This window comes from Nematolebias whitei, chromosome 17 (assembly GCF_014905685.2).
Source record: "Nematolebias whitei isolate Nwh7 chromosome 17, NemWhi1, whole genome shotgun sequence".
Lineage (NCBI taxonomy): Eukaryota > Metazoa > Chordata > Actinopteri > Cyprinodontiformes > Rivulidae > Nematolebias > Nematolebias whitei.
In genome coordinates, this window is record NC_056514.1 from 35099938 (window position 1) to 35112406 (window position 12469).

The window sequence follows — 12469 nt, forward strand, 5'->3', positions numbered from 1 at the left end:
CACAAAATAAAAGCAAGTCACACACGGATGAACAAACAATCAAGCCACAAATATAAAACAGTTGTTTCCTCCACAGCGGAGTGTGAAGGATACATTCAGTTTTCTGATGGCCTCAGGAAAGAACCTGGTGAGATGTGGAGGTTCAGCAGCAGAAACTCCTGTATCTCTGTTCAGATGAAACCAGGCTGTTCTGTGGTCGACGTAGAATATTGTCTTTTTCTGGGTTTTTCTTTTATTGCAAAGCCTCAAGAATGCGCCTTATCAATATATGTTGGTTTTGTTGTTGTTGTTGTTACACAAAAAGAACCATTTCACAGTTCTTCAATTTATTAGAGGAAGTTTTTTTTTTTTTTTCTTCCTGAAAACCAAAAACCTTTTGGCGTCTACAGCTTCTACGTGGTCATTTTTTAACTCTGCGTTGGAGCAATGAGTGGAGAACCTTCTGATTAGTCAAACTTTCCAATAAATGGATTATTCAAATTATATTTACAGTGCGGTGACTGAATCCTTATATTGCTAATAATAATAATAATAATAAAATGCTAAAACTGAACAAAAATCACAAATGTGATTAACCTCCAAGTGTTACATGTGACTTCTAACCTTAATAAAATGAAACACAAGAGTCTCTTTCAAATGTCAAGTTTACATAGATTGTCAGTTTCATGATGTTTATGCCTCAGCCATCTAAATTGTAAAGGGACTAGAGAGTTTTGAAGATGTCTAGATTGCCTCAGTTAAATCCATCATCTTCTGCTTGTTCTGAAGTCAGGTGGCGGGGGCAGCAGATGTCTCTTTCCACAGCCACCTCTTCTGGGGGGACCCCAAGGTGTTCCCAGGCCAACTGAGAAATGTCCTGGGTCTTCCCCGAGGTCTCCTTCCAGTCGGACATGCCCGAAGCACCTCTCTAGGGAGGCGCCCAGATGCATGAACCAGTGCAACTGGCTCCTATCGATGTGGAGGAGCAACGGTTCTACTCAAGTCTCTTTCGGATAACTGAACTTCTCACCATGTCTCTAAGGGAGAGTCCAGCTACCCTGCAGAGGAAACTCACTTCAACCGCCTGTATCTCATTCTTTTGGTCACTACTCCGAGTTCGTGGCCATAGGTGAGGTTGGGAACGTAGACTGACCGGTAAACAAAGAGCTTTGCCTTACAGCTCAGCTCCCTCTTCACCACACTGGACTGGCCCGGAGTCCACAACATTGGAGACGCTGCACCAATCCGTCTGTCAATCTCACGCTCCATTCTTCCCTCACTCGTGAACAAAACCCCGAGATACTTGAACTCCTCCTCTTGAGGTAGAACCTCACCTACGACCAGAAGAGAACAATCCACCCTTTTTCCTTCTGAGGACCACGGCCTCAGATTTGGAGGTGCTGATTCTCCTGTGCCTCAGGAAAATTTATACCATATTTTATCTAAAGGTGAACCAAATTACAATAAAACATTTAACAAAAGGCACAATGGTAATATATATATATATACCTGAAAAGAAGAGTGCAACAAGCATCTTTGGTGTTTTGCAGTCCTTATAATAAATAGCACTATCTAGCCCTGAACAGAAATCAGTGCTGCCTAAATGAAAATTTAAAGATGATGGAGCAGAAAGCCCTAAAACTACTTTTAATCTATACGACCCTTCAACCAAACAATGATGAATGCATTAAAAACCTTTGGCTTGAAACCTGTTTGATTTTTTTTAAATGATGCATGACTTTCTTAAGAATAATTATAAGCCATAAATAATAATGTCTTAAAGGTCCAATGCAATTTAATTGATATCGGAGTAAAATAGGTCACTATGGCAACAGAAACTCACTGTAGCTGAAAATTGTAATTACAGCTTACAAATGGTGTTGCTTGTAGCTGAGATATGGGCACACGGCTGAGAAAGGTGCCCTATGAACAAAAGTGAGCAGATAAAACCATTTTGTTGGTAGAATTTTTTTTTAAAATTTTAATCATTTTTTTTATGTGATTGCATTGACATACCCAATCTGAATCAAGTGTTGTTAAACATTCGATAAAATGCCAATCAAATTGAAACCATAAATTGCGGGATTATTGCACATTAAATTGAAATTAATAAAATAAAAATACCCCCCCCAAAAAATCCACACTCAAATGTGTTTATATGAAATTTTGAAAGTGCAAGAACAAAACCCAAATAAGAAATTGCTCATAAGCGTTTGGAGTCCATTTGTAACAAACACTTTTGTGTATATTTCAAAAGGGATGAGTCACAAAAAGTGGATAGGAAATGTGAGATAGCACTATTACTGAGCTGCGGTTCTGTTTTGAACAACATCCCTTTTAGGAAACTTTGACCCATCATTATGCTTCCCAAAAGAACTTCATGTAGTGCAGCTAAAAGCATATTCAAGCACAAAAGACTGGCAAATAGACCAAACATTTGCCATTAAATTACATTGCAAATACATAAAACATACTCAAATACCAACTGTATTGCAGTTTCATCTAAAAACAAAAATCTTGCAGAAAATGCAAATTAAAAACCTGTTGCAAGAGAAAAATCTAGTAAAAATGTGTCAGCGGACACAAAAAACTGACTGATCATGTCTTAATACGTTTATCATTTTTTATTCTGTTTTTCATACTGTATGTAAGTGTACAATAGAAATTATTGTCCGTATAGAGTTGGACAAGAAATCAAAATGGCATTTTTTCTCATTTGTGCTGGACCCATTATTAGATCTGAACGATAAAATTCACTTTGCAGCTAAAAAAAACCCAAGCGTTAGTGTATTTAATGAGTCAGGCAGAGAAGAACACTCAAACATCCCTTAAGTTTTGTTTACTTATGTACATGTTACATTATAGCAAGGAAGTAAAGACAATTGAATTTCATGGAAACGTAAATGAATAGAGAAAAGCCTTTCTTGATAATACTGGCAAAAAAAAAAGTTTTTATTTCACCAGTGTTAGCACCATGGCATTTTCCCCAGTATTGCTGAAATTCAAGTACAGGGAAAATAAGCTTTTTTAAAAAGGTTTTCTTGTGTTGTCATTGATGATTAGCACTATCCTGCTCAAACTAGAGGTCCAAAGGTTCCCTTGCCTTGAGGATGTAATCAGACCCAGCACAAGGTGACTGGCCTTCATTCATGGTTTCTCTAAGAGTGGATCACAAGCACGTTTGAAATGCATCAGATCCTCCCATCCATCAGAGTTTTAAGGTGTCTCCATGGAGATGATTGACAACAGCGAAAAGCTGCTTTGGAGAAAGGCCCTGGGTGAAAAGATGAGATCACAAATCTCATCTCTTTTTCTGTCTTATTCTGTTTTCACCCCCGTCCCAGTCCAGTCCAGACACAGAGCATCACAGACAGAGAGTAGCCAAACATTTTTATCACTTGTTTTCTGGTTAACGACAGCCATGGCCCAGTAGTACAGTGATCATCTTCCAATCACAAGATTGATAGTGTGATCCCCAGTCCTGCTTTGTGATGGAAGTGTCCTTGAGCTGAACACTGACCTCTTGTATGTTCCCAGTACTCATCTGTGTGGTGTTGTACAGAAAAGCAAACACATATTGAATAAAAAAAAGTGTGCATATGGAATATAGAAAGTCTATCAATCTATCGATCTATAGATATATGGATATGTATATATATGTATATATAGATAGATAGATGGAGATAGGTAGATAGGTAGATAGGTAGATATGTAGATATGTAGATAGATAGATAGATATGGATATACATGGATATATATATAGATAGATAGATAGATATGTAGATAGATAGATATGGATAGATATGGATATATATAGATGGATGGATATGGATTGCTGTACAAGGGTAGGAATGAGTGAATAGAACCAACATGCCAAAACATTTTTGTTAGAACTATATGAAATTATCCTCTTCATAGTGCTACTTTGGGAGAAAAGGGTAGAAGAAACAACAAAGTGCCTGAGAGAGTAAACAAGGGCTCAAGGTCTCTGGAAGATATGAATGAAAACATTGAACATCTCTACGTAGATAAGTTTGTTTACTCGTCAACAGCTGCAGTAATGATAAAAAGCATATTCTTTCCCTGAGTGCTAGACCAAGTAAGCATTGGGTAATTTGGTATTTATGGACTGTGGAAACAGAATGTATTTAATTTATAAGGGTGAGTGAACAAGGAAATTATCCAATAATTGAGGGTTTCATTGCATAACAATGGAAAAATGTCCGTCCATCCATATTTTGCATGTTCCAGAGTCAGATTGCATGGGCAGCAGCTTGAACAGGGATGTCCAAACATCTCTTTCAACATCAATCTCTTCCAGCTCTTCAGGGAAGTTCCTAGGCCTGCAGAGAGACATTGTCTCTTCAACGTATCCTGAGTTTTCCCGGGGGTCTCCACCCAGTTGGACATGCCTGAAAACCTTCCTAGGGGGAAGTTAACGGGCCATCTTTACCAGACGCCTGAAACATCTCCACAGCAACAGCTATATTCCGAGTCTCTTGTAGCTGAACTTCTAACCATCAAATTGTGTTTTTGTATAGGCAGCCAAAAGGCAATCTTTCAAAAATGAGGATGTCATAGCTCCACTAGCCTACTACATACCCCCCACTGTCCCCATTTTACTTTTTTTTTGTATTTAGATTTTGTACCCAGCATGCAACCTTTTATGCATTCCCTGTTTTTCTTTCCTGTTTTAGGTTTATTTACATGGAAGCCTTACAACTTCACACACAGGCCTGGCATAGTTCTTACAGCATCCAGGTGAATTAAGATATTTCTGGAAATTGTACTGAATAAGAAGATTTTTTTAATCTAAAATAAAATTATACTTTTGGAAAAGAACACTGCATTTTGTCTTGACTAGGCCTCATTTTACCTTTTTTTCCACCGAAACCTATTTAAAAAAATCTGAATCATCACATGTATGATTTGTCCCAATTTCACATCATTTCCTTAAAGTAAAAAGCCATCCATTTAGTATTTATGCAAACAATTGATACTGAAAATAGATAAAGTCAGACATCAAAATATGAGCAGTTTGGCAAAGCAAGGTCAATGAAATGGAACCGGTGGAGCTAGGAGATTTTGTTTCATCAACCCAGCAAACAGGATGTAGTCCATTAACCCAGATAGTTTTTTTGTTTTGTTTGTGTTTCTGTTCTCTCTCTGGGTGTGAGAGGACAGGTGGGTGCATTTCACCCTGCTTTGGCTTAACACCCCCTGCGAGATCGCAGAGAGATATGGCAGGGAGCATATCACGGCTCAGAGCAAGAGCAACAGATGGACTCACTGGGTTCCAAGTAAATCACTATCCAAAAGGAGCAGCTTGAAATCCTGATCAGTCTCAACGTGGGTTTGCTCTTGCGGAAGTAGATTTGGTTTCCTTTCAACACGGTCTATGCTTCTCCACATCAGGTCACCTGTGGACAAAATAAGCACCGCCTAATCTGTGTTTTCTTTCCTGTTCTCTCCCAAATGTTTCAATTTGGCTTTTTTTTTTTAATTAGCTGGCAGATATAACTGATGTTCACATGATTTTTCCATCTGCCTGTGTTCTCGCCCTTCAAACTCTATTGAGCTTTAAATACTATTTGAAGTGTAGCCGTATGAGCGATAGAGGTGGAATATAAAATCACAGTTAAACAAATGAGCTGCATGCTTGAAATTACCTGTAAAACTGCATCAGTGTATTATTTCTGGGGTTGTTTACCATAGATTAAGACCAGTATTTCAGTTTATGTACATAAACAACCTACCGTATTTTTCGCTGTATATGTTGCACCTTTTTGCATAAATTTGCATGCCCTGTGACTTATACAACAGAGCGACGTATTTATCCCTCCATATTTATAACCCAATTTTTGGCTGAGATCTGACAATTTAATTCATTCTGACATGGAAAATATTGAACACTACCATTTTCAGCCACTAGAAGGTGATCAAGTAATATGGCAAGCCAAGTGTCATTAATAGGTTAAAGTGGCTATTAATGAGCCACTTGGCTTGCCATACAAAACCACCTTCGTCTTGCTCCGGAACTCCTGGAGCAAACGTCAAATCAGCCCAGGCAAAATGCAGCTCATTTGACCATTACAGTGCATTTTATTAAGGAAAAGTTTAACTGAGACACACCTTTCTTATGATGTTGAACAAACAAATACCTGTATATATATTTTAGGTGTTAATCTTATTAAATTCTTGTTAAAGTCCTCCTGTGCATGCTCCCGTGGCCGCTGTTGGCAGCCAATCAATTTTTGGCACAACACCAACCCATATATACGGGTGGTCAGCGGGGCAGCATAACAAACGAGACGCGTCAGCGGTGATGTATAATAGATGCGACTTATACGGCGCTGTGACGTGTATGGTGGCAAGTACGGTAAGAGGGCTTGATGGTCTCAGTACTGACATGACTTGATATGATGAGGGTGGAGGCAGATGTGGCTGTATCAACTTTCCCCACCTACATTTTGATGTTGTCGGTCAACCGACGACTTTCCAACCACACTCTTGCAATATTCTAAACAATGTTTTGAAACTCTAAATGCTCAAAAAGAGCACAAAGTGTTATAATTTCAGCTCCCTGCCTCGTCTGTTCTTTGCCACCCGCAAGCGCTGTTGGCCACGCCCACCTCCGCTCTGCACGGTGAACAGCTGATCAGCTGCAGCAGGAAGTTTGTCCTGCAGTGTGGGCTGCTCAGCCAGTTGTGTCATGTCCAATCTTATTTTGAAAAACCGCAATAGAGCGAGTGCGCTATAAAAGAACTGCGAAGTAGCGAGGTACTACAATTTATTTTTCCACACCTTTACATTTTGAGGACCATCTAATCTTTACATTGACTTGTCAGCCATCGTAACATTAGATAAAACTGGTGAGTAATAGTATTCATTCTGGATTTAGCAACACGGCTCCTCAGAGATTGCCTTTTGGACTCATTCATCTCACACCCTGCTCCCACTTTAACATATTGGCATTTCTGAGGTGCTTGGTGGTAATTGTCAGCCACACGGTGACTCCTCGTTTGTTTCAGTGACATTTTGCCTTTGGCTGATTGTGTATTTAACAGGGAAAGGAAAGCAAAATTAATTGGAGAGAGGCCTTAATCTGTCGGCTTGAAATGTCACCCCTGTATCGTGATGTCTTCCCTGACACAGTGGCACACAAGAGGCGGGAACAGAAGGGTAACTGAATCCAAGTAATGCTAAGCAGAAAAAGATGGAAATAACAAGACAAAATTAAAATTAGCTGGCTTTTGATAACCATTATATCATTCTAAGCATGATCAAAACTTTATTTATTTAACCTTTATTTACCCTATAGCAAGTCCAATATATCAAGTTGTAGTTTAGTTGCAGTTTCTCAGTTGTGTTTCTGAATATTATAGCTAAAATATCAAGTTGTAAAGGTTCCACATCACAAATAGAAGAAAAACAAGGATTTGTCTATTTTGGCAGTTTTTTTTTTTTAAGCGATGTTCAAATTTGCACATTAACTGTGAAAATACAAGCTGCTCTTTGGTTCATTATGCAAGGTGTTGGAATCTCTCACCTGGCTCCATTCAACAAGTTGTTTTGAAATGTCACTTCTGCAGGAGTGAGACCCTGAAAGAGATTTACCAGAGGCTCAGACCAGTCTAGAAAGCTTTCCATTTACGTCACACACATAACAATACAACACTTAAAAAAAAATGTTTTTGCTAATGTTTACCTTTTTGTTTTGTATTTGAGCAAAAACAGTTTTGGTTTAGGAAACATTTGGTTCTAATAAGAGAAATTAAATGTAGACCAGTGTGCAAATATCAGTACAACTCAACTGTCCATCAGTATAACCATAATTCATGCCAGAGATAAAGTTTGTTATCCTGTTCAGCAATAAATGACAATTCAATTCAGTTTATTTATATAGTGCCAGGGCACTGAACAGAAACATTCACATGCATTATAAACGCCCATAAGGAAAGTTATCGGAAGCTGCCAGATTGCGTTGAGTCATCATTTCGTCACAGTTTCCTATTCTGAGCAAGCACAAAGGCAACAGTGGAAAGGAAAAACTCTCTCATAACAGGAAGAAATCTCCAGCAGAACCCGATTCAGGACAAGCGGTCATCTGCTTTGACCAGCTGGGTTTGAGAAGACAGGAAGGAGAAATGGACCCAGAATGGTAGGTCCAGAATGGAGGCGAGCAGGTCTATCTCTAGGAAGAAACAAAGAAACAAAAAATAACATATTATGATCAAAACAATTACAAATACAATCTATTCACTTGTATTCATTTGTAACTATTCATTTGAGGGAATTAGGTCAATTTGTCCTCCAGCAGTCTTAACTATAGCTGCATAACTAAGGAATAGCTCAGGAAACTCAAGCCAACCCTAACTATAGGATTTATCAAAAAGGAAAGTCTTAAAACTGGACAATGTGTCAGCTTCGCGGACTGAAATTAGAAATTTGTTCCACAAGAGAGGAGCCTGATAACTGAAAGCTCTGCCTCCCATTCTATTTTTGGAAACTCTAGGAACCAAAAGGAAACCTGCAGTCTGAGAACGAATCGGTCTGTTGGGAAAATATAGAACAATAAGATCTGTAATATAAGATGGAGCTAGGTTATTGAGAGCTTTGCAGGTTAGAAGTAATATTTTTAATTATATTCTGAATTTGACAGGGAGCCAATGGAGAGAAGCCAAAACTGGAGAGATAAGATTTCTCCTACTAACTGTTCTTAAAACTCTGGCAGCAGCATTTTCAATCAACTGAAGACTTTTTAAATTAGTATTTGTGCACCCAGATAACAAATCATTGTAACAGTCCAGTCTAGACGTGACAAATGCATGAACCAGTTTTTCAGCTGACAACACTCACCAAGACGCTCCAGGTTTCGGATCCAAACTTAAAAATCTGATGCACATCTCTGGTTTTTAAATCAAAATCAGCCACATTTAGATTCACAGAAACAAGAGTCATACAGTCACGTTGATCTTTAGGGTTTTCACTTGTTTTAGGTTATTTGAGGCCAACTCGACGTGTGGATGCTCAGATAATGGACAGTTGTTTAGATTATGTCCCGTTAGTCTTGATGAATGGCACCTGATAAATAATCTTGTTTTACAGCAGATACTTTGACTTGTCAGGAAAACGTGTTTTAATGAAAGCTGCATTGTATTTCTGCAGGTCTGCACGCTGGTTCTGTAAAGCAGAAACAGAACTTAAATGTAGCTCTCATTAAAGTAATTGTTTCCTCTACTTTTTTTCTTGTTCGTCTTCCATCACAACACTCCAATACTTTCACAGTAAACCCATAACCTCGAACTACACCTGCCTCTGCCACGTTTCATCTTTCTCAAGTAGATTTTTATAGCTTGTATTTTTATCTCCATAATTTATATTGCAACAATAGAGAGTTGAAGACATTTTTAAGGAGGTCCCACTCCTTCCTTACATTCATTATATCAGAAATCACTAAAACAAATTGAAAAAGGTATATACCCTAATAGTTTCGACACCATTTGCTGCCTCGACAAATTGGCCACTTGTTCACTTCTCACCGATGTGAAAGATGTGCATCTGCCCACCACCTGACCTAGATTTACTTCTTGTCGACCAGCTGCGCACCATTAGTTTGAGGTTATATCCAGCAGTGAACTGTTGACACTCTTGAAACTCATCCATCTGTTTCCCACTTACCTTCGCATTTATGTTTGCCCTTCCTCAAAATGAATATGACCCTCTTTTGACCTCTAGCTGTGTTTAGCCTACAGGCTTAAATAAATCTGATTGTACCGAGTCTGTATGTATGTATGTATGTGTGTATATATATATATATATATATATATATAATATCTACATATAAATAAATGGAGTTCTTCCGAATAGTAAAAATAAACTGTCTTTGAGCCTTTATCACCCTAAATGTTTGACCTTCAGTACTTTGAAAAAACATCTACATAGATTTAACAATGATTAACTAAAATAGGTTTTTGAATTTTGAGCTAAAAGGATGATTTTAACACTTTGACCCAAGCAGAAGAGTCAAAAGTTAGCAAATAAACCACAATTTGCAGTATTTTATTTTTTTTAAAACAATGCATCTTTATACTGCAACAATTAACGATTTGAGCTGCATGAAGGCTTATTTCAAAGTTTGCAAAAAATTTTCCTTCATGGAATCTCAATGGGTCCGATTTACATTCAACTAGTGGTTCTTTCACGGGATGTCACATGAGATGTGTCTATTGTTGTCCAAGTTCAACGCTTTGCCTTGTTGGAGCCTATCAGTTCATTGTAATACACTTATCGTTTGAGGTGAATATCGTCTAATGAAAAACTGAGGTGTGCACCTCATACACAATCCAGTCAATTGGCTCGGTTGCAGGATGTGCGCTATTACTTAAGGGGAAATTTGAGTTGCCATGGCAATACAATTCACCTAAAGAGAAATTTCCTTAAAGTGTAGTTTCTGAACATCTATTCAACATACTTTGAGCTAAAAACACTATTCAAAAAGATGGTAATTTTTACTACTTCATTTGATACATTTGTCAAATCAAAATTAGTTTTTGAAATGTTTTGTAGTTTTAACTTTAGAATACATGTCAATGCATGGGAAATTAAATTTTTGTAAAGATATCACCATTTTCAGAAGTGCAAATAACTTCCATCCATCATTGTTTTACCCACTTCTACCTTTTCGGATTGCCGGGGTGGGGGTGGGTGGTCGCTGGTGCCCATATGGTTGATAAAGTTTTATGAACAACAATCAGTAGCCTACTTAGTGAAAGTTTAATGCATGTCTATTGCTGATTTGAAAGGATTGAGCTATTTTTTTTTTAAAACAAGAAAAAATGCCTTTATTGACTTTTAGAAAGTTACAATAATTTACAAAGTTAAACATTTCACACTTAACATTGACTAAAAATCACATTGAGTTTTAAAGTTAAATAAAAGCAATTAAGACTTCAAATTTACAAGCTTTTGTGAAATACTGCTACCTTTGTTGTACGTCATATAAAAAAAAGCTTCTGAAAGTAAAGTGTTAAAAAGGAAGTTAAATATTTTTCCTCGTTTTTGATTTAGGAGAAATCCAGCATGACTCAGGTGTACAGGAGACTCGAGTCCACTTTAGATTTGTTCCACCCGGAACAGGTCCTGATGCTTCCCTTTATTGGAACAAAATTACAAAAGTGTCATCTTCAGTGTTAAAAAAAAAAAAAAAAAAAAAAAATCCCCAATTTTATTCCTGCTTTTATGAACCATCAGCATCAGAAAAAGTGATTTGTCATTTCTGATACTTACGCATCACACCCACATGCGAATGCATGACCCACAGAAGGCAACGCAAGTGCTAATTTGGAGGGCTCTGCCACATTCAGGACTCATCAGGCAGTCTCGGGTCTTCAAGCAGCACTTGGGGCAGCCACCTTTCTTCTTAGTGCTCGTGTCTTCGTAACTTTGTGGCTGAGTCATCCTCGTTTGTTTGGGCATTTCATCCCATTCCTCAGTCGCACCTTTCCCCATGATGCTCGTTTAGCTCAAAAGGAGTAAAATTGAAGAATGAAGCGTCCGGATGGCCGTTTAAAGATCTGTGGAGGAGAGGCAAGCTGGTCATTTTCATAAAAAGGCTCGACTCCTAAAGTTTTGTTCTTGGCTTTTTTTTTTTTTTTTTTTTTTTTGAGAACAACCTCAAGTACTCAATTGGAGTAGTAGTATTCTTTTCGTAGATTTATCTCACTGGTCAAAGATAAACTCCTAATCCTTTTTAATATATCAAAAGATTTAACTATTTAATGCAAATAGCATCATGATCAACACAGAATGTAGAATTTTGAAGTGAGGAAGCTCAGCAGTCAGACCGTGTGTACAACATAGAAAACTTGGAAGTACTTCAGCTTCTATGAGTGTTTTTTAACAAACACCTTGCAACAACAACACGAAATGTAGTTTGTGTATACATTTCTTCCCAGAGGAAAAGTGAGACAGTAATTGCTTCCATTTCTAAAAGAAACTGTTGAAGTGACTGTTGGTGGGTAAGTGTTGATGCCATTTTTTTTTTTAAGACGTTTGTGGGAGTTTTATTTCAAAGAACACCGGCATTGTGATTCTGCTTGTAATGTTGTAGAACCCACATGGATGCAGACAATCAAGACTCTCAGGTAAAAATAAGGAACTTAAAGTTTACTTTCCAAAACAAAACACTGACTTCAGCACTTACTTTTTAGTGAGCCGACCACAAGCGGACCCAGAGACGGCTCATGAAACCTTCACAGGACAGAACAGTACATGGACAAAAGAGGAACAGAGAGACGTTGACTTTATACAGACACTAACGAGACAGAATGACAAACACCTGGGGTGACTACGGTTGTAGTCAGGTGAGACAGGAGCTGACACAAGGAAGAGAAACGCAGGGACGTGTAGGAGAAGAAGAACACAGAAAACCCAACAACTGGCCCAGATCAGCTGGTTTTAATCCAGTGGTTAAATTATAAATGGTGGT

At 38.0% G+C, this 12469-nt stretch overlaps 1 long non-coding RNA gene across 1 annotated transcript; it reads right to left on the reverse strand.

Annotated features, from left to right (window-relative positions):
- Positions 1–10963: 10963 nt before the first annotated feature.
- On the reverse strand, positions 10964–12259 carry LOC119423769. Its single transcript, XR_005187475.1, has 3 exons — positions 12185–12259; positions 11269–11555; positions 10964–11132 (listed from the first exon to the last, which is right to left on the reverse strand). It is a non-coding gene; the product is annotated as an uncharacterized LOC119423769 (long non-coding RNA).
- Positions 12260–12469: the final 210 nt, after the last annotated feature.